At 35.1% G+C, this 22,382-nt stretch overlaps 1 protein-coding gene across 3 annotated transcripts in view; it reads left to right on the forward strand.

Annotated features, from left to right (window-relative positions):
* LOC150093493 (uncharacterized) overlaps positions 1–22,382 on the forward strand; it is a 48,642-nt gene that overhangs the window by 19,746 nt on the left and 6,514 nt on the right. For all 3 annotated transcript variants that reach the window (XM_090414034.1, XM_090414035.1, XM_090414036.1), the window contains exon 2: positions 6,519–6,654. The gene's annotated coding sequence lies outside the window, so the exon portion shown is untranslated. The remainder of the gene's footprint in view (positions 1–6,518; positions 6,655–22,382) is intronic.

Raw genomic sequence — 22,382 nt, forward strand, 5'->3', positions numbered from 1 at the left:
TCACCGATTGGTGGCAATGTGGTCATATTTGTTACAGCCAAATCCTCAGATGTAATTACTAGGTCAAGCACTCTCTGACCCCTAGTATTTTCCATTACATGCTGTCGCAGATAGTTATCCCTTAATAACCGCATAAAATCCAGTTCCTTCCTCCCGTGTGTCCTCCCCTCACTCCAATCAATGCGACCATAGTTGAAATCTCCCATAATAATCACTCTCCTTCCACCCATTTCTTCTATTTGCTTGTGCATACTGTCACCACCATCTTTTCCATCACCTGGTCTATAGCAGCACCCAATTGTATATTTAGTTCTGCTAGCCACAATCTCACACCAAATGGCCTCAAATGTGCTCTTTTCTCTATCCTGCAATTCAACTTCTATTCTCCTTGGCTGGAGCTCATCAGCTATCATCAACAATACTCCTCCCCCCATTTTATTCTCTCTGTCATTCCTGAACACATTATACCCATCACATTCAATCCCACTAGTTATATCATCTACAGTCAGCTATGTTTCACTAATACCTATAACCTGTGGTCTGGAAGTGCCAACCATGGACAAAAACTCTTCCTTCTTGTTCCTAATACTCCTAGTATTAGTGTACATGAATTTAAGACCCCCATTAGCCCCAAACCTACCTTGATGCCTTATATTAACTATCCCACTCAGATTTGTTGTCCTTATTTGCTCTGGCATATTATATTCATTCTTACATTCAAATGCCTCCATAAGAACTGTATATCTACCCCCCCCCCCTTAACAAATCTAGTGTCCCTGAATTTGCACATCCACTACATTCAGCAACACTTTCTCAAGTCTTCTTACACCGTAGCCATCCATCTTATATAGATCCTTTCGCCCATCAAACTCACCCCACACATCCACAAATTCCACACCACTCGTCATACATAACCCACGCATAAAGTCATTCGCAATTTTGGCCCTCCTTTTAAACATTTCACTGTCATACTGTGGCAAAAGACTAATCATTCTAACTCTCTCACTCTTTTCTTTTGCTACCTCAAACAATTCATTCAGGTCTTCTATCATTTCCATTTTATCTCCTTTCAAATCATTCGTACCTGCCACAACAATCATTTCTTTCACCCTTTCCTTTTGCTCTCTAATAGACTCAGTTACGTCCTTTATAGTCGCACCAGGTTGGTACGATTTTGTCAAATCCTCTACTAACACACCTCGTACTAACGAGTCTCCATACAGCACTCTATCCTTCATTTTGTTCATGTTCACATTCATACGTCTATTTTTCCTGTCATACCTTTTATTATTGGTTGGTTCATTCAGTCTACTTTTGTTCATGCACTCTAGCTGCTGTTTTGCTCTTTCTATCGCACTATTCAACAACGCGATCTCACTCGATGCATCTATCTCATATTTTTTATTCTCTGAGAAACCATTTATACTATCATTCACACTTTCTACATTCACATTCTCACAATTTTCATGTACAACCTTGCCGTTTCTTGTCATATCCCTATTTCCTTCATTCTGAAGGTTGACAAAAATATCACACTCACGATCCGAAATACACTTCAATTCCTCATTCTCCCTACATTTTCTACACACATTCAATCCTTTATTATCATCTAACCACACTCCAACCGCACTCCATAAAGCGTACATTTCACAGCTAGTACACTGACTCATTTCTTTTATGCTACCGTTCTTTGATAACGATGGCGAACCATCATTACTGGCCGCCATTTTCCTTCGCACAGGTGCCATACTTATTTGCAACGTGTTTTGTCAAATTATACGTTATAACACACCAAAAACAGACGCACTGAAATAAGCAAGGCAAACAACACAAAACTACACAATATTAAGTAATTTTTATCGATAACTGATAATGATACTTATCTTATCTGGAGCTTGCACGAACACTACACATTACGAATTCATCTAGCGGCAACTTCCCGACATAGATTATGTTATAAAACACTTTAGTACACTAACCACGCTAATAAAGCTCCAATAACATACCAAAATTACACACTTAAGTCCATTAAATTGAATACAAAACATCAATAAATCAACGAAAAACACAAAGCTCTCAGGAGCTCTCCGATAGCACGTCCGTTCACCAACTAGCCTCGACACCAATATATCAATAACAGCGGTGTAATTCTTCAGATAAGGCATTCACCATTGTCTTTAATGCTTCAAATATTAATATGCAGGATGGAGAGACCTCTCTTTTGTTGTGTGTTGTTTTCATGCATCGAGTGAATAATGATTGTTCACATTCAGGTCTTCTTTTTAATCTAATTAGTTTTGTCATTTTCACTGTAGCAGCTTATCTATGTCTTCTGAGCTTTTTATTTGTTTTCGATTTGGAACTTTTTGACTTCCTCAAGAATATCTTCTTTCTAATTCACAAAAATTGGCAATTTTTTTCTGTTTTTGCTTTTCTTGCTTGGTCCAACAGATTCTGGTTAAATACTTAGCTAGTAAGATTGGTGTATTGTCTTCTGATGTGTTCTTTGCAGCTAGTTTTTTTTTTTTTTTTTTTTCTTCTTTTTTCTTCAATCAGCTGGCTTTTATGATTTTGCCTCTTGTTGATTTGCTTGTAAGAGGAACTATTACTGGTCCTGCGGTTTGTTGCAAGCTTTGTTCTTCCTGAGAAGTCAATTCTGTTCTGAATATTGTTATTGTAGGGGGATGTCAATTTCACTGCCTAATTTTATAACTCTGTCTGTAAAGTTTTCTATATGTGCAGTTTCAGGAAGACTGTGTATTACAAGATCTTATTTATGTTGTTGCTGATTTAAAAGTTTGTATTGTAGTTTTAGTAAATTCAGTTCTTGACAGAGTTTGGATGTCTCTCATCAAATTGCATTGCCTCTTATTACATTAACACTAATTTTGATGTCTTTGACCATTTGAAGCAGTTGAAGCATGCAAGACTGCTTCGACTGCTAAATATTTTTTTTAAAAAAAACTAATCCTCATATTCGCTAGTTTTTATTTATTTTATTTTATTTTTATTTTTTTTGTTATTTGTTCGTTCTGCTTATCAAAGAGTTCTTGGAGAAGATCTAATGCTGGTTTTAGTCTCTCAACCATTTTCTATTAGTATATTTAAAGAATTCAAATTAAAGTATTCACCTGTATTTTTTTGCCTGTTAACTTTATGGTTTGGTTCTGCCATCAATATAATCGCCTGAGCCATGTTTGACAGCTTTGCTTTGTTCTCCCTGCAGTATAGTCACTTTCATTTGTAGTGGTTTGTATTAGATTGACATTGCCAGGTTGTTTTGGAAAGGCAAGAACTTGGTAGAGTGAAGATTCCTACGGCATTTCCTACAGATTACAGTGGTGCCTCGCAATTCAACACTAATCTGTTGCCGAACTAATGTTGAATTGCAGGATAATGTTTCCCATATAAGTCTATGGAAAATTGATTAATTCATTCTCAGACCCCCATCGCACTTCCCCCTAACAGGGGAGTGGGACATAAATGCACCATTTTATTTAGGTTAATTTATGTATTTTACTATTGCATAGCACGCTAAATTACAAATAATTATGATGGTGGTATTTAAAATGGTTCCTATTATCTTTTTTTATTTTTGAGGTTTTTGAAATCGACCCCTTAATTTTAAATGCTCGTATATATATATTTTTTTTTTTACATAAAAGAAAGAAAACTGTTATGCAAATAGATAAGGTTGATCTACAGAAACTTAGTAAAGTTCGATCTATGAAATTCATTATTCACTAGGCAAGAAAAGTTATTGTAATTTTAACAACAATAGATGATTCCTTGTGAGCACTCTAAAAGATGACATGCGATTCTGATATGAAAAGAACACGGCTTTACAACTCTGATAGTTGAAAAGGAATATTATCTTGTTGGATCTGCAGCATAAGCAGTTCTAAGTATGAAATTACTTCATTTCCCTGAAAGAGAAAGATGCTGGCAACAAAAAGGAAATAATCAGTTGGCATTTGAAGAAAACAAATATCTTAATACGTGTTAAGGAAACTAAAAACAAACTATGGGATAAAATCAGCTGCATAGATGAATGAAAACCCCAAAGCTTTCTATTGCCATAAAACCAGAGTAAGAAGAAATTCCCTAATGAAAAATAGATCTGAAAAATTTTGCTGGTATGATGGTAGAAAATACTTGAAGAAAAAATTAAATTAGTTAGTGATTATTTTTCCAATGTTCTTCATCAGACTGCAGGTAAATCAGTACGTCATGTGGCAAGCATGGACGTCGCTATGAGGTAGATAAATGGAGGTACTTAAGGTGTTGAAAAATCTCAATAGGAAATTTCATGGAACTAGATTGGATCTGAGGGCATATATTGTATGAATATGGAAGAAAAATATTCCTACTTTCGTTCATGCTGTTTAACTGAAATTCAGCTCTGGCAGAGTCCTAACAAAGTGAAAGCAAGGGAGTGCTAATACTGTTGTAGTCATTATAGTTTCAGAATAAGTTGGTTAAATCAGAATTCAAAATGGGCTGATAATGATGTGATGCTTTATGGATGACGAACATGGCTTGTACTGGAGTGACAGCCAAGTTGGATAAAAAAAGAAATCATTAACTACAGGAGTGCTAATACTGTTGTAATCATTATAGTTTTAGAATAAGTTGGTAAGATCAGAATTCAAAATGGGCTGATAATAATGTGATACTTTATGGATGACGAACATGGCCTGTACCAGAGTGAGGGCCAACTTGGATAAAAGATAAATCATAAAGTACAGTGCTGTGGTTCTTTGCTCAAGCATTTGGTAGGGTATCGAATGTTAATATGTTAAGTAAACTTATGCAAATCATGATGAATTTGTGGCTGAAATCAAAGAGTAGTGTACATCAAATATTAGGAACTGGTACAGTGGTGTATCCAGTGCTCTTCTTGATTAGTCTATTATTGTTTATTTACTACATTAATAATAGCACAGATGCCACAGTCAGTGATATTCAGTTATAGTGATGCTGATGAATAAAATAGGCATAAAGATCATTCAAGATTACTTGAATAAACCTACATTGTAGGCAAAGGAGAGCAGTTTTTTAATGTATGAAAAGGTAGAGTTATGTTTGAATAGAAAAAGTTTCAATCTGCATATTAATTACACTGATGAAATTTCGATTCTTAGAATTAATGAGAGCATGAATATCATCATCAATTCGATGAGGATATGGATATCATGTCTGATGTGATTCCGACTTTCAGAGATAATCTTAGAAAAATGGGAAAACTGCACATCATATCAAATGGGTGCTTAAAAGCCATTTTGATTAGTACAAATAAGCAATTATTATCCTCTTTATGAAGCTTTGATGCATGCAAATATGGAATTTTGTGTTCAGATGTGTTTAATGGGTTTCTTCAGGATGTAGAAGTGGTTGATAGCATTCAATAGCAATTCCTCTGGAGATGCTTTCAGGTTTGTGGAAGATATTCCTAAGGCAGAGGAGCAACAATTCATGGTGGAAGTTGAGTAACAGTGTAGCTAGTATGTATGTAAGGTTTAGATTGTTTTGCCATGAGTGGTGAATGAGTGGAATCGGATGCGTGAAATGGTTGCCAATTAGAACAGAAAATTAAATTTAAATCTGATAGAATTTTTTATATCTGATCCACAAACACAGCAGATTACCACCATGTGTTGGCAAGAGGAATAGAAGAAAGGAGGAAACTGTTCACATGTTGTGTGAACAGCTGAGAGTTTTAATCTTTTTGGAAGTCATAGTGAGCGAGATTGTTCCAAAGGACAGAAGCAGATGGAATGAAAGAAGAGGCAGTGAAGTTGGTTTGTCGAGTGTCAAGATGGAATGATTTTGAAGTAGACTGGAGGAATAATAGTGTCAATTCGGCATTACACTGCATGAAAGTATCTGTAGTAGAGGCACAGTGCAGAAACTGAACATTTATGAGAGGGCGGTTGAAGTGGTTGTTGAGTATTGTCTTATGCAAAAAAAAACACACTAAGTATTTTGGAGGCTGCAGAAGCTGTAGTTGAAATGTGGTTGTGCCAGGAAAGACTGGATGTACAATTCAGTCCAAGAAGAAAAATCTAATCATGTTTGGATATCTCAATATTACTGAAGGTAAGAGGGAATGATGCAAGCCCTTTCCTGTGAGATCAGACAGAACTGACTTTTGGTGGCATTAAAGCTTACAATCTTGCCCCACTGGAATATAGCTATGAGTTGAGGTCACTGCTCATGATATATATTGAGGATTCTAATATTTGAGTAGTACAAGGCTTTTCGAATGAAAAAGAGGAATGAAGTGTCCTGTGGAGGTTGCCAGTGGGATTTTAACAGGAACAGTAATTCTAGACCATGCATTTGTTACACATGGTTTATATTACTGTTTAGGCCCTGAATGTTTAGTGAAGCAGATGTGAAACTTTTTTTTTTTTTTTTTTGGTAATAATTAGTGTTTATATGTTGTTTAGTTTGATTTTTTATCTTTGGGTATTTTTTTGTTTGTTTTTTTATCAAGGCTTGAATTATTTTTGTAGGTGAAGTTTTTGAGATCACATTTCTATCGGTGATGGTCCCCTGTATTTAGATGTTGTGCTTAACTAACTACAGATCCAGTTTACACATTAAGCAGGCGATGAGTCACATCGGGCATCTTCTTCAAAGAGCGTTGAAGTGAGTAGAAAAAGAAAATAAAAACACATTCAATATTAATATTTATTAAATGTGGATATGCACTAAATATATTGTAATAAATACTGCGACTTTTAAAAACATTTTGTAAGAACTGCAACTTGTTTTTCACTATGCATATTGTAGAGCGGGTGAAAGCACTAGATGAGCCAGCCAGTCATCCGAGGTGATCGTTTCAGAGGGCGCTCTTAAAATACCGACTTTTTCTTTTTTACATGCAGGACTCATTCAACAGGCATGGTTCGACAGAGCACTATCTCTTGTACTGCCGTATACGTGATGTCTCTTTTTTGTTTTTGTCAATTAGGATGTCAAGTGCGCACGTGTATGAGGCTCTATGTTTGTAAATCATCGAATTGTTGACTGCTAAACCACGAATAATGTGTAGCTCTTTCTTATGGCGTTAAGTATATTCAAAATTTAACCTATGACTTTACAAATCAGAGAAGAATGTATATTCATTTGCATTTCTTTAAGTATTTATTTTTATTTTATTTTTTATTTTTTAATTTCACAATGTTACTTCTAGAACTGAATTATAAATAACTACTCTTGTAGAAAGGCTTATACTTTGGTTATACATGATTACTAAATAACTGAAGGAATTCACAACGTATACAAGAATTTAAATTAAATTAAACTTTAATATATATTTCCAGTATTTTGGCAACATCACGCTGCTGTCTTCATGGAAACTTAAGATAAAGACACGTGCATGCAGGCACAACAAACAGCAAATGAGGACAAAGTGAGGAAGCTACTGTTTTTTCTCAAGTCCTGATGTTGCCCCTTAACTGGTTATATTAGGTGTTCTTGGCCGTCGTGCTGAAGTTCTCCTGACGTACGTCTCCGAAATTTTGGGTAGTCTCAAGCATCCAAATTTGTTGAGGTTTGGCATGTTTCTTAGGGCTGAGGCTGATTCCATGAATAGTCTTTCAAATTTGAACTTGCTGCAGTGTATTACTGTGGCTTTCTTCCAACATATTCTGTGGCGTGTATCCAGAGCATGGTCTGCCAGCCTAGAATGGCTGTGCTGGTGAAACCGGATATTCGCTGTCCTGCTTGTATGGCCAAAGTAGGATAGCTTACATCTGCCAGGGACCTGGTATACACCAGGTAGTCTAGGGGAAGTGGTTGGACTTTTGTGGAGCAGTTAAGGGATGCCAATTTTCTGTATGGTCTGTAACAAGAGGTCAAGTGATGTTTATTTAGGATTTTGGTAATTTTTTCTGAGGTGCCTGGATGTTGGGAATGGTGATGGATTTAGCGTAATCTTTGTTGTGAAGGGGGGGGGGTTGTGGTTTACTGGCTTCACTTTACCATTGGTTGAGAAAGTGTTAAGGATGTGATTTGGTTCAGTGGTTAGGGCATTGTCGTTTGAATAGATTAGTTTACTCCTGTTGTATAGTGACTTGATAACTCCATATTGTTGAGGGGGGGGGGGTATTGTTGGTGAATGTATCTGCCTGTATGGCAGATACATCGATGATATATATGTAAATAAAATATAAAATATACTCAACCAAACTGACTGCACAGGTAAGTTAAGGCTTTATACTGGCAACACACAATCGCAAATAAAAAACTCAGCCCACTTCAACGCCAGTGTAGAAAACCTTACACTCAAACATACTAACATAATGGTCAGCTTTGAAGTCTCCTCCTTATTCAGAAATGTTCCTCTCAAATAAACTTTAGAGCTAATTGAAGCTAAATTTCCTCCAGATATCTCAGTCCTATTTCAGTTCACAATGAAGTCAGGCTATTTCGTTTGGCAGGGAAAATTCTACAAACAGATAGAGGGAACAGCCATGGGTTCACCACTTTCCCCCAGCCTTTATGGAGACTTTTGAAGAGAAAGGCTTAAACTCTTCCCCACAAAAACCTACCATATGGCTTCGCTACGTTGATGATGTGTTCGCTATTTGGCCACATGGCTCTGATACACTCCTCTCCTTAGCACACTTAAACAACCAACACCCCCCGAATCAAGTTCACCCTTTAAAAAGAGGAAAACAATAGCCTTCCTTTCCTAGACACACTAATCACCCGCCAACTTGTTGGAACCTTGGTTTTCTCAGTTTATAGAAAACCCACCCATACAGGCAGATACATTCACCAACAATTCCCCCCCCCCCCCCTTCACAACAATATGGAGTTATGAAGACACTATACAACAGGGCTAATCTAATCTGTTCAAATGACAATGCCCTAACCATTGAACCAACTCACATCCTTAACACTTTCTCAGCCAATGGCTCTGATACACTCCTCTCCTTAACACACTTAAACAACCAACACCCCAGATTCAAGTTCACCCTGGAAAAAGAGGAAAACAGTAGCCTCCCTTTCCTAGAAACACTAGTCACTTGCCAAAAAAAAAATCCAAAAAATACTGAAACCACTAAACTATAACTCCCCCCCCCCCACAACAAAGATTACTCTAAATCCATCACCATTCCCTACATCTGGGGCACCTCAGAAAGAATTACCAAAATCCTAAAAAAACATGACTTGACCTCTTGTTACAGACCATATAGAAAATTGGCATTCTTATCTGCTTCACTAAAGACCAACCCATCCACTCTAGACCTACCTGGTGTATACCTGGTCCCTTGCAGCTATAAGCTGTCCTACTTTGTCCAAACGGGCAAGACAGCGAATATTAGAACACAAGGACTACATCCGGTTTCACCAGTACAGCCATTCTAGGCTTGCAGACCATGCTCTGGATATACGCCACAGAATAAAGTGGAAGAAAGCCACAATAATACACTGCAGCAAGTTCAAATTTGAAAGACTATTCATGGAATCAGCCTCAGCGCTAAGAAACATGCCAAACCTCAACAAATTTGGATGCTTGAGACTACCCCAAATTTGGGAGATGTACATCAAGAGAATTTCAGCCCAACGGCCAAGAATATATCCCACTAGTGGCACATCAGGACTTAAGGAAAAACAGTAGCGTTCTCTCTTCATCCTCATTTGCTGTGCCTGTGTGCACGTGTCTTTATCTTAAGTTCCCATGAAGATGGCAGTGTGACATCTGCCAAAATATTGGAAATATATATTAAAGTTTAATTTAATTTAAATTCTAGTATACGTTGTGAATTCCTTAAGTTATTTAGTAATCAAATAACTACTCTATTTTCTTTTCTAGTGGTTCAAAAGTTTTCTCAGACAATATTCAATATCCATTACTTCATTTTACCATTTGATAAAAGAAGTAAGTCAGTAATATTGATGTTCCCACCGAAGCAGATACTTCTAATTCCTAACTTTTTATTTTGCACTCTACAATCATTTGTTCACCTGTTTGTTGACATTATTCTAAATTTTAGAAATTCTTTTCTATATTTGCACCATTTAAAAACCGTTTACATCTATGCAACAAAAAAAGAAAGTTCGATAGTGTTTGTAAAACACCATTGAAAGTGTTTTCCAAGGAAATGAAAAATTTATTTCATTTTTTTGAATTTGAAAATTTTCAAAAAATGCTTGGAAATGAAAATAACTTTTGTCTTAACAATAACAATCTCCTTAGCAGTAGGGAAAAGGCCAAAAGCTTCTGCGAAAGAAAGCCAACTTCTTTAGAAGTGATACTAAAATTGCAGGTTTCAAATTTAACTTATCTTTTATTTTAAAAAGTTTTTTTTTTTTTTTGAACTTTTACTTTTATTTTCAGGTGACGATATGTCCTTTGTATCCCTTATCTTACTATTGTACAATTTGTAATAATATCGTATTTTGCGTATCTTTTTTTGTTTTTTATAGAGTGGATTTTTTTACCATGTGACAAAATGGGTCCCAAAAAAGAAAGCTAATGAGGGGAAAATAAAAACAGAAGAAAGAAATAATAGCAAAACATCATGAAGGTGTGAAAGTTATGCAGCTAGCTCGAACATATGAAACCAATCATTCTACAATATCAACGATTTTGGCTTAGAAAGAGGAACTTGTGGTAGCTAAGGTTGCTACAGGAACTTCAAGGTTGAATGTCAGAGGGCTTCTTTTTGAGAAAATGGAAAATCTATTACTAATATGGATTCAAAGAAAGAGAAATGGTGGGCGATACTACATCTCAGAATGTAATCTGTCAGAAAGCTAAACAGATTTATCAAGATTTGAAAAAGAAGACTTTGGAATCAAGTTCTGAGGTAGATGATGATGATTTCAAAGGTAGCAGAGGTTGGTTTGACAACTTTAAAAAAAGGACAGGAATTCATAGTGTTGTCAGACATGGAGAGGCAGCTAGTGCTGACAAATCAGCAGCTGATAAATTTGTCAATACCTTTACAAGAATTATAGAAGGAGAATATCTACCTCAACTAGTCTTCAATTGTGATGAGGCTTGTTTATTTTGGAAGAAAATGCCCAAACGGATATTTATCACAAAAGAAGAAAAAATACTTCCTGGGCATAAACCAATGAATGAATGATAGGTTAACATTGTTTTTAACAGCAAATGCAAGTGGAGACTGCTAGGTAAAACCAATGTTAATCTACCACTCAGAGAATCCCCGAGTTCAAAAAGTTCAATGTCTCTAAATCAATCTCGGTGTTTTGTGGAAGTTGAACAGCAAAGCCTGGGTCACAAGAATAGAATTTAGAGACTGGATTCGCAAAGTGTTTGGACCAACTGTCAAAGCCTATCTTGAGCAAAACAATCTGCCTCTAAAAGCCATTTTAACCTTGGATAATGCACTTGGCCATCCAATGGGCATACAAGAAGAGCTACCAGATGAATTAGATTTTATCAAGGTGATTTTTCTTCCTCCCAAGATTACATCTCTGATTCCACCTATGGATCAGCTGATTATTGCAAATTTAAAAAATCTTACACAAGGGAGCTTTTTACCAGGTGCTTTGAAATATGTGAGGCTACCAACATAATCCTAACTAGATTTTGAAGGAATAATTCAACATTGTCATAGCAATTAGGCTAATTGTAAAGGCTTGGCAAGAAGTAACAATGAAATGTCTCAAAGCAGCATGGATGAAACTATCCTTCCTTTGGTAATGAAGAAACTTCAGATGAAGGACACAAATTGGTAAAGGATATTGTTTCAACTGCTCATGATCTTAACTTGGAAATAGAGGAAGATGATGTTGAAGAATTATTGGAGATACATGACTGAGAACTGACTACTGATGAGCTAAAAGAACTTTTCAAGCAGCAATGTGAAAAAAAGGAAATGGAAATTTCATCTGAAGATGGAGAGAAAGAACAAATTACGACTGATGAAATCAAAAATGTTCTGGCAAAGTGGGAAGAAGTTCAAAATGTTGCTATGAAATGGAATCTAAGCAAATCTGAGGTTATCAGAACTGCAGATCTATTTAATGAAAAGTCCATGCAGTTTTTCAGAAACATTTTAAAAAAGAAGCAGAAGCAAACAACCCTAGACATGTTTTTTACAGATCCATTAGTCAAAAAAACTCCGAAGTGAGCCCAACTGTCCTTCTGGTGAAGATTGATATTTAAAAACTTTTCATGAACAATTCATTTTATTAATGTTCATTTTTTTGTAGCAAATACATATAATATATAATAAATAAATGATATTTACCATATTTTTATGACCTTTTAAATGAGTTTTATCTGCATTTTTAATATGTACTATGGTTGTGTGGAGAAGCTGGAACAAATTAATCGATTTTCAATTAAATCTAATGGAGAATCGTGCCTTGGATATCGACGGTAATCCTGGAATGGATTTCTGTCATTAACCAAGGCACCACTGTACACGAATTGTAAATATCTACTTTCTTCCAGTTTTACTTTTCACTTTACATTTGATATGATTAAAGATTTTCATATTATTATCAATAAATCAGTCGTCAAAGCCAGTCCATCTGTTTATTCTAAGAAATCTGACTTTGAATAAAAATAAGAAAATCTGGAATAACAAATAAAACGTATTGCCGACTAAGTAATTAGGCAAAATTAGAAAAAATATTTAAAAATGACAGTGATTCTCAAAGGTGATGCAGTATTTAAGTGAAGAAAGTATGCAAGGATCTCTGATTTTGTTCTGCTATTAACAATTTGTACAATAAGAGGAGAAGACAAAAATAAAATAATTTCTATATTTCTAGTTAATATAGTCCAGTTACAAAGCATAGAACAAGGAACTGCATTTCTTGTTATAGGCAACTGAGACAGCTATGATCACAAGATAAAGTGGTTAAGTTTTCTCTTCGGTATCAAGGCTTATCGCAATTCAAATAAATATGACAGCCAAATTTATCCATGTTCTTTCAACAGACAGTATGCATCGTGTCTAATTTTGCTGGATGCATATAGACTTCTGGCCAGGTGGAAGGATAATTATGAATTTTCAAAGCACACAATTTTACATAAAAATGTATGTTTGGATATTTTAGCCGCTAAATGTTAAGTACATCAAAAAAAAAAAAAGGCAAGCAGCGCACAACTTAAAATTACATCCATGCAACAGAACCCCTAGGGCCGGCAATAAATGCACTGGATGATTCTAAGAGCTGAGTAGGGTTTTCTAGCCTTTTTTTAAGGTGGTTCTCCAGATGGTCGGCCTTAGCACAGGCAAGTAGGATTTGTTTCCTTCCAGGAAATTCTGGAAGGAAATCTGACCGTAGAACTCACTATTTCCGTGGTTTACAATGACCACTGAACTTCAACTCCCTGTTTACCAACACCCCCAGGTTCCAATCCTTGTCAATCTCTCGGAGTACAGTTCCATCAATTACACTGCTTGTAAATTTTTAATCCCAAAATGCATAACTTTACACTTTTTCACATTGAACTGATATCCATTATCATTTGTCCATTTGCCAGGTTCTTTAAATCATCCTTTCACGCTCTCTACATCAACTTGATTAATTATTGTGCTACCCAACTTTGCATCATCAGCAAGGAACTGAATATCTTTCTTCAAGATATTTTCTATGTCATTTATGTACAAATTAAACAATGGTTTGAGCACAGAGCCTTGAGACACATCACTGGGCATCTGCTTCATTCTGGATTCTGCTTCTCCATACACTACTTTTTGGTATCTGTCCATGAGCCATTCTCTTACCATATCACCAATTTAATATTCATCCCCATTTGTTCTAATTTGCATACAAGTATTCCATGGGGTATCCTCTCCAAATCCAGCAGAATTCTTAGGTAAAAATAATAAGGTGACTGCCAAATATTACTATGTGGTTATTGCTTTGGGTATTTTCTCTGTTTCATCCACATCACACCGACACCTGTTTTATAGTGAGTTCTTGCTGTCTTAATCAAATATTCACCACTATCTTTTGATTTCTTCCATTGCATTTTTTTTTTTACTCATAATACTCCAACTTGATTTTCAAGTATTTTATAGCCTTCTGTCTAAGGGTGGACACAGCTCCTTTAATCTCATGTTTACTGCAACCGTCTGAAAGTTGGTATATCGTCTACCCTCTCATCATCCAACGTGGTTACCGAATTTATGACCCTTTCCACGGCATTACCACCATCACTAACTGCATGAAACAGAGTAATCTCGAAAATTCGAGAAATGCTGTTGATTTATTCTATCCTGCTATTTCCTTCTTCCAGTTTATGATTCCACGATTTTGAACTTTTCACACGTTTTTTTTTTTTATTTTGCCCCCGCTACGTGAAAGGTTTTTGTAAACGTGTAGTAATTTCTTACCTTGCTTTACCTAATTATCTTTTCCTGTTGTTTATTAATATTATTATTCAGTTGGGTTTTGATTGATTTTTAACCCAAAACGGTGTTCTATATAGCAGAGATCGAAATTTTTGAAGCTACATCGCAACCCTCAGTTAGCTCTGCAGAGATCTTGTATCGGCAAATGAAATTTTCGGGTTCAAACCGATGTTCTCTGCAAGATTCGAACTCATTTCTCTTTTCCTTTCCCAGTAGGACTGCCACAAACCTAATGAAAGATTCCAGCGTAAGTCGACATCTGAAAATACGATGGTAAAGATCTGAATTCCAAACAGTGAGAAAAGATTGAGAATTCACCGATCACTACCATCTGATATTGGCAAAAGGAATATTGTGTACGTTTCCATTTAAGATGGCTAATAAATTGGAGACAGGTATTTCTGAGCAATTTAACATGAAGAATTTTCTTTCTTTCACCAACGTCTGAAGCGTTGAAAGATGTAGGCGTTTAAGTGTCGCGATTGAATTCTACGAATATTACATCACTGTAATAATCGTAGATGAGGACTGGAAAGTTTCGAATGGTTGTATAATAAATGATGATTTAAACAAATGCCATATGGACATAATTAGCTGTATTGCATTCATTTGTATATTCTTCCTTCAGATTTCTTGTTATCAAATGCAACACTAGCAGTTTGAAAAAATGACGGAGAGAAGTGAAATGGTTTAAAATTCATTATGAACAAGAACTTCATACAAAGGAAATAGCTGCATTAACAATTTCTCAACATTGCTTCATTTTTGTTCCATTATTTTTAACGAATTTTCATTGTCACTATCACAACGGATGGCAAAATGTGATCAAGACTTTCTTGTGCTGCCATCTGCGGTTTATTTCATGGAGTGACTAGCGCGGGATGATTTGATAATGAAGAGAGTAAAATTGGAAGTGCAACTATTTTCGGCATCAGTGTCTTCCAGACATCCACTTGAAATGTCAAGAATTTCCAAGATCGAGGACGTTGAATCATTTCATTCATTTACTTGGTGAGTGATTCTTGATTCTTTTGAGAAATGAATAGTTTAAGGAAAGGTAGAATAAGCCTGAACAAGAAGAACTTAAGAGAAACACAAAGTGGCATATGTATTGGCATTGAACAAATCCGCAACATATTCGAAAGTAGAGAACCTCTTTTATTTCCTTTAGCGATCAGGAATGGAGCATCATAGCATAACACAAGGCAAGAATAACAATCAGCAGAATATTTTAAAGAAATACTATGAAAAGTCGAATGATTTTAAATGATGCTATTTAAAATGGTTCCGAATACTTTGAGGATATTTGACCTGTTCCCCTTAATATTATGTGGAGTCTTATTTTTTAAAAAAATATCAAATCATACGCAAATAACATCTATTTTGGCATTTTAAAATTAGTAACTAACGTTTATTGTACTGAATTTCTTATTCAATAGTAATCGTTTCCCATTCTAGTGATTTTAATAATTAAAAGTAACCCTTCAACAACTCTCTAAAAGGCCATATACTTTCTCAAATTGAATGGACACGGTTTCACAAAGCTGACACTTCAAAGGCATATTTCCTTACAATATAGTGAGTTTTAATCTAGTACGCATTTAGCAAATCTGCAGTGAGTATATTTTCACTGTCAAATAAGTATTGAGAAAACCATCGTATTACGTATCTTACAAGTTGCGCTCTGCACAGGCATGCGTGGTTGACATACGCTAAAAGTAACACGATTGCTTTCTTCTAACAAATGGCAAATCGAAGCGAAACTCGCGAAAATGCCATCGTTTGAATGAACTCGTTATTTTTTCTTTAAATATATCTAGTTTTGAGGAAAAATTGAGTTTTCAGAGGACAAAAGATCAAACATTTTCATTTTAAATGCAAATTTTTTGTTATTGTGCACTAATATCGAATAACAGCACCACCATATTCTGAATTCTTCACGTAAATCAGTATGCGGATTATGTTCGTATTAAACAAGAACTGGAATAATTTCATTGCAAATATCAAATTGCTCCTTATCATTTGAAATAATCTATTCAATTCTAGGGAGATTTTCTGGGAAGCGAGGATGGAGTGTTCACTTGAAACCTTTGCGTAATATGCCAATTTCGTCTAAAGAAAGGGCGTAGTTCATTATACCAATCTAAGAGCGCAATGATTGGTGACAGGCCACGCAGAAAGTGAGTGGTAATGGAGAAGCTAGGATGTCATCATCTGTGTCAATAAAATTTGTTAGTTATTTAGTTTATTACGACGCTCTTCTATTAATGATTCGATCTGACTTTAGAAACTTTTTGTCATAACTTTTGTTTCTGAACGACGTTTCAGCCATTCATATTTCTCTGGATATACTTCTGTTTGTGGTTTAATACTGTATGCATTAGTTAGCAATTTTTTTTTTAGACATTTCGAGGTTTGTTCGCATTTTTGGTTAATACCAGGGATGAATATCGGTGAAAGTCCGACGATTCGGATAATATATTTTTCAGGAGTATGGAGGTTTAAAAATGGCATGGAAAGTCTCAGCTTCTCCAAGCCGTATCCATCCTATATCATACTCAGATAAGTTTAACACAAACGTGTTCGTCAGTACCAGACTGAAACAACATAATCCACAGCAGTGTAAGAAAAAATTTTGATATAAATGCCTGATGATATATTAGATTAAAATTTCATCATTAACCACTATTGAAATCGAATAAAACAACACTAAATAAATAATAGATAGAAAATCGAGTTTAAAGAGACATTTATTATCATCATCATGTAGCTTCCTCAGTGAGAAGGTGCCACACCGTGTCCTTCCAGTTCTCTCTGTTGGTGGATTTCATTTTTTTTTCTGCATAGCCATTCGATCCTATCCATGATCTTATATCTTCAAGCCAATGTCCTTTGTCTTTTGCCTCTTGAACCGTTTCCAATAATTTTTCCTTCTAAAATTGTTAGTATCCTCTGTCCTTCTGAACTTCTCAGTGCATGTCCTGCTAAACTCATCTTTCTATGGATCGTTTTCTGTAATAAAGATCTATATGTTCTCATTCTCTAGGACATCTGTATTTGTCACATGTTCTGTCCATGGGATTATAAGAGCTCTCCTATAGCACCACATTTCAAAAACCATTATCTGTTGTCTTACTCTCTTCTTGAATATACAGATCTCACTTCCATATGTGAAAATTAGCCATATGTGAAAGGAAACAACCTTGTCTAACTCTTCTTTTTATTTTCACTACAGAAGCCTCATTGATAAACAGCTGCATTTTCTGTTTGGTGTAGATCATTTTTATAATCTTGAGTACATGATCTTTAATGTCTAATTTATCTAATATATTGAACGTTTTATCCTGTCAAAAGTCTATGAAGCATATGCAAATGTTCCTATTTCTTTCAAGTGATTTTTCTATTAGTATTTTTAGTTCCAGGATAGCATTAATTAACTGCGCAAGGCAAAGGGAATTCCAAATATTTTAATCTTTCTTGTGGGTAAGAGGAAAAGCTATTATGGAAAGATATCTTTAGGAAATGCTGCTGGTATGAGGGTAACCGAACCAAAGAAATAATTCCATTCCGGAGTGGATATTTTGCGAAGGTTTTTCGTCAGGTTGCAGCTAATTCAGTTCCCGGAGTGACACACATATTTGTGAGCTTTGAGTAATGACCTGCTGGAAATAGAGGAACTGGAGACGCATGCAATATTGCAAAGTCTCAACTGGAATTCTGCCATTTGAGATTTTGCTCCTGATGGCTTATCGCCTCATGTTTCCTTTAACTATGAGGTGCAATTTACGTGTTAGATCTGGTAGAGTGGAACGAAAGTAAGGTATTACGATTATTTAAAGGCAAATCCATACCAGATGTTGAAAATTAGACCTTTTAGTGAAGAGGGGATTTATTTTGAAAAGTTAAGACCGAATTCAGAAATGGTGATATCAGAATATGTTATGGTTGGCATTATGCCTGTGTACAAGGAATGGATTGGGTGTTTGAAATGAATAGGAAGATGGTTGTCAGAGAGAAATCAAAAAGTAATGTATAGTGCTGGTGTGCAGTCAAAGTTTAATTTGGTGACCAGTGGGTGGTTGGTCACAAAGCTCTATCGTTCATATTTCAGTGAGCAGTCCATTCCTGTTTAATTTCTCCATTAATGAAACTGAAGGTAATTTAATGAGTTATATTAATTTGTTTGCTGATAATGCTAATTTGAAGATGACAAGAGTAATTAAAACATAGAGATCTTTCAAAATGTCTTGAGTAAGCCGAAATCGTGCAAACATTACGATGGCTGTTCTATCAATGTGGATTTGCGAACTTTCGGTTGAAAAGGGTTCAACCTGTATATTATATTAGTTGTATTTCACTTCTGGATATTGATCAGACTACAGATGTATAGTTGGTGGCTGAGAGGAAAAAGAATTTCAGAGAGCCCTGTAACTAACATTAGCAAAATAGCCGAGTTGGTTATTTCAATGCTTCGAAATGTGTTGAGTAGTAGGGATAAAGTAGTCATTATTCATCTTTAGAAAAGTTTGAAACGCCAGCATCTGGTGAAATGTTTCAGCATTATTCCATATATCAAAAGGAGATGGAAAAATCGCCGGACTTCGAAGAAATGAGTAAAGTCTGAGGGTTTATCAAATTACCACTGTCAGAAACGGGTGAAAACTAGTACTGTACTGTATAATTTTCTCTTTATGAGTTGCTATAGGATAGCTTAATTCGCTGAACGTTTCTCTTAATCCACTAGTATTTGAAATTCACTATTACGTTAATAATTGGAATTCATGGATTTCTGCAATGATTATATAACTATTGAAATGGTGACATTTTTCGCATACTCTGAAATATGCGATAAGCATACAACTTTCGAATTCCCAATTATATTTTATTATCTACAAGTAAAAATCATATTATATTGCTGTATTATACAGTAATCTATTATAATATTATACAGCTAACTAGAGTATACGGCATTAATCATTAGAATATTCTAAACTTTGATAATCATATTCTGGTTTGGATATACCTTCTTTATATGCAAAGACAAAATATTATAATAGTTCATATCAGAAGAAAAACATAATTCTCAAGTAAAATGCGTGCCTGTTCGTCTTTCACAATAAAAAAACTTGCTTTTTTTTTCGTACTTAATACGAATAAATAATAAAACAGTTGATAATAAAAGTATTGTGCCTAAATACGACCATTACCAATCATTTGACATTCTAAATATTCAATCTCATCTGTTCGAGGTATCTTCTGGTACAATACTTTTCGGAAGTTGATTTTGTGAAAGACTTGACTAATATTTCACAGAAATAATATTTCATGAAAAGTCTTAACTAACAGAAATCCTTGATTCGTTCGAAATTATGCACTTCCTTATTATCTTTATAATTTAAGTTGTTGAATCCCGCAATATCTATAGATGGTAAAAGTTTGCAGACCAGTTAAATTCCATCGTGCTTTATATATCTTTTGTCTATCGTCCTTTGTTCTTTTGACATTTCCCCACTTATTATTATTATTATTGTGTTTAATCTTAATTCCGTAAAGAGAGAACATCATTCATCTTAAAGAACATCGGCCTTAAATCTGTTCAATCACAGCTAATACAGCTATGTCATGCAGAGCATTTCATATGTGTCCGCTACCTGCTGTCAACTGTTCAATTCTGCTCGGTGACTGGAATCAAACTTTTTGCCGCTTCGGGCGGTCTTGCACATTGAATGCAAATATTTTTCCCATAGCTCTACAATGCTTGCTGTGGTTCCGAATAGCAGGCAGTCCTCTTCTTCACTAGTAAACCTTCTTACTGTACTGTTAATGTTGCTTGTCCTGTCGGCATTTCAAACCACAATCGAGTTGTGATTCTTCCTCCCATTGAGCAACATTCCCAAAGACCCTCATCCACGTGTAATTCCAAATGGACCATCTTCATGGTGTCTAGACCTCATGTCTCTGGTTCTGTTGAAGCGTTAGAACACTTTTTATTTGTATACAAGCATTTATTTCTGGTTCCGATTCAAATTGTGGTCTTTCCAGCTTTTCGTAGGTAGGAGCAACATGATAAACAGCATGGGGAGAAGGGGTATATAATTGCAACACCATATGTAGCCCACTGATAATGGACACAGATTAGCTTTAAAGATAAAATTTTTTAGATTGTAAACGTTAATAACCCTTATCAACAGGTATTCGAATCCCGCGTGACTCTCGAAAACCTGTTTTGCAGAAAAATTTGTATTTTATTCCAGTAAGCATCAACTACGATTCGCTCAAAAGCATTTCATTTCCCTTAACATATAAAGGTTTAACGAAACTTTTTTTATAGATATACTTTTCGGTCATAGTGCGATGATTCATGCGTTGATTCGTATTAGAACTTCGAATCTCAGACTACTTGACCATTTCACAGATTGTAAGTAAGGTATAAAGAAGCTACATGCTTATTTATAAATCAGTACACTGCAATTGTTGGTTGTTATGGGTTTAATGCAGTGTTTGGAGAGGACACTGAATGTGAAATAAAAGAAGGATTTGGAAGAATGCAAGAGGGGAACGACTTCTAAATTTCTATAAACAATATGACCTTAGAGTTAGCAATACGCTTTTTGAAATACCGAAATGAAGATGCTATACATGAAAATCGCCAAGAGATGTTCCACGAAAACAGATTAATTACATACTAGCCAAGAATTGCTACAAAAACCAACTCGCATCATATTATAGTCACCCAGGAGATGAAATAGAGAGTGACTAAACATTCGTTATTGTAAAATGTAAAGAAAATACATTGAATAAGCAGAGAATAAAATAGAATATCGAAATACTGCAACCCACATATAAAAAATGAATTTAAAAAAGATTGCATGCAAATAACAGTGGACAAGACGACGTCAACAAGGAAATAAATAAAAATAACTTGCAAATTGTTTAATAGAGACATTACGTGTTAAATATTTCTATGTACCTTCTTATTTTTTTTTTTTCATTCATGGAGAAGACAGAAAAGCTGTAAACATTTAAATTCTGACTACAAGTATGAGTCATTCAGCATGTGTATAATATCACTTGGGTCGATAGCATCTATCCACTATTACTTAATATATACAGCGAGCCCTTCAAAGAGAAATTATTTCATAGTTATCATCCCCTTTCCAGATTACAATCTGATGTTAAAAGGATCCTCATTGCCTTCCTTAAAGGAACATCTGAACAAACAGCAAGGAACTTTCACAGATATAATTTGTGCACCACCTTCAAACTAGCCAGGAAGTTGTATTTTTTGTACAACTTATCAAAGATATATTATCACCTTTATCTTTGCCTGGTGTTTAAGAAACACCCTGTTCTTGTCATATTTGCTGCTATGGAGAGATTGGCCGTTTTTATAATATTAGAATCGAAGACCATCATTGATTGGCTATTTTTTAATCAAGTGAAGCTCTATGCCGCCGTCCTAATCTTAATTGGAAAGACTGTATGCCTGTTTCTAAATTGCGAGAAGTGATTTCTGTTAATTGGCTGTAATTTTTGATGTTTTATGTAATTATTTCTAAATGAATTTATTAATATTTCTTAATTATTATATATCAATTCCTACGCCTCTGAACTCTAATAGTGTTTTCTTCTACTGGAGAGATGCCACCCACACATGAGATATTATACGCATGATGTATGAATAATTCTTGTATTGAGAATTTAAATGTTTTTATCAGTTTTTCTGTCTTCTCCCTGAACGAAGTTTTTGACATATTGAGGAATTATAATGAAGTAATAAATTACATTTAGTTTTGTCTTGCAGGTTATTCAAAACCTATAGAAATAAATAAATGATCAGCACAAAAAGTGTTAAGATTTACAAAATTACCACTGCGAATCTATTTTCTTACTACAAATAAGTTACTTCAGTTAACAGAAGAACAAGAAAAGGGCAAGTACAAGAAAATTGTGAAAAGCAAGGAGCTCTATCGAAGACTACGAAGCAAAATTAAAGAAAGCTTCAAGAAAACAACAACG

This window comes from Typopeltis vanoorti, chromosome 24 (assembly GCF_054136105.1).
Source record: "Typopeltis vanoorti isolate ZY-2024b chromosome 24, IOZ_Tvanoo_1.0, whole genome shotgun sequence".
NCBI classification, from domain to species: domain Eukaryota; kingdom Metazoa; phylum Arthropoda; class Arachnida; order Uropygi; family Thelyphonidae; genus Typopeltis; species Typopeltis vanoorti.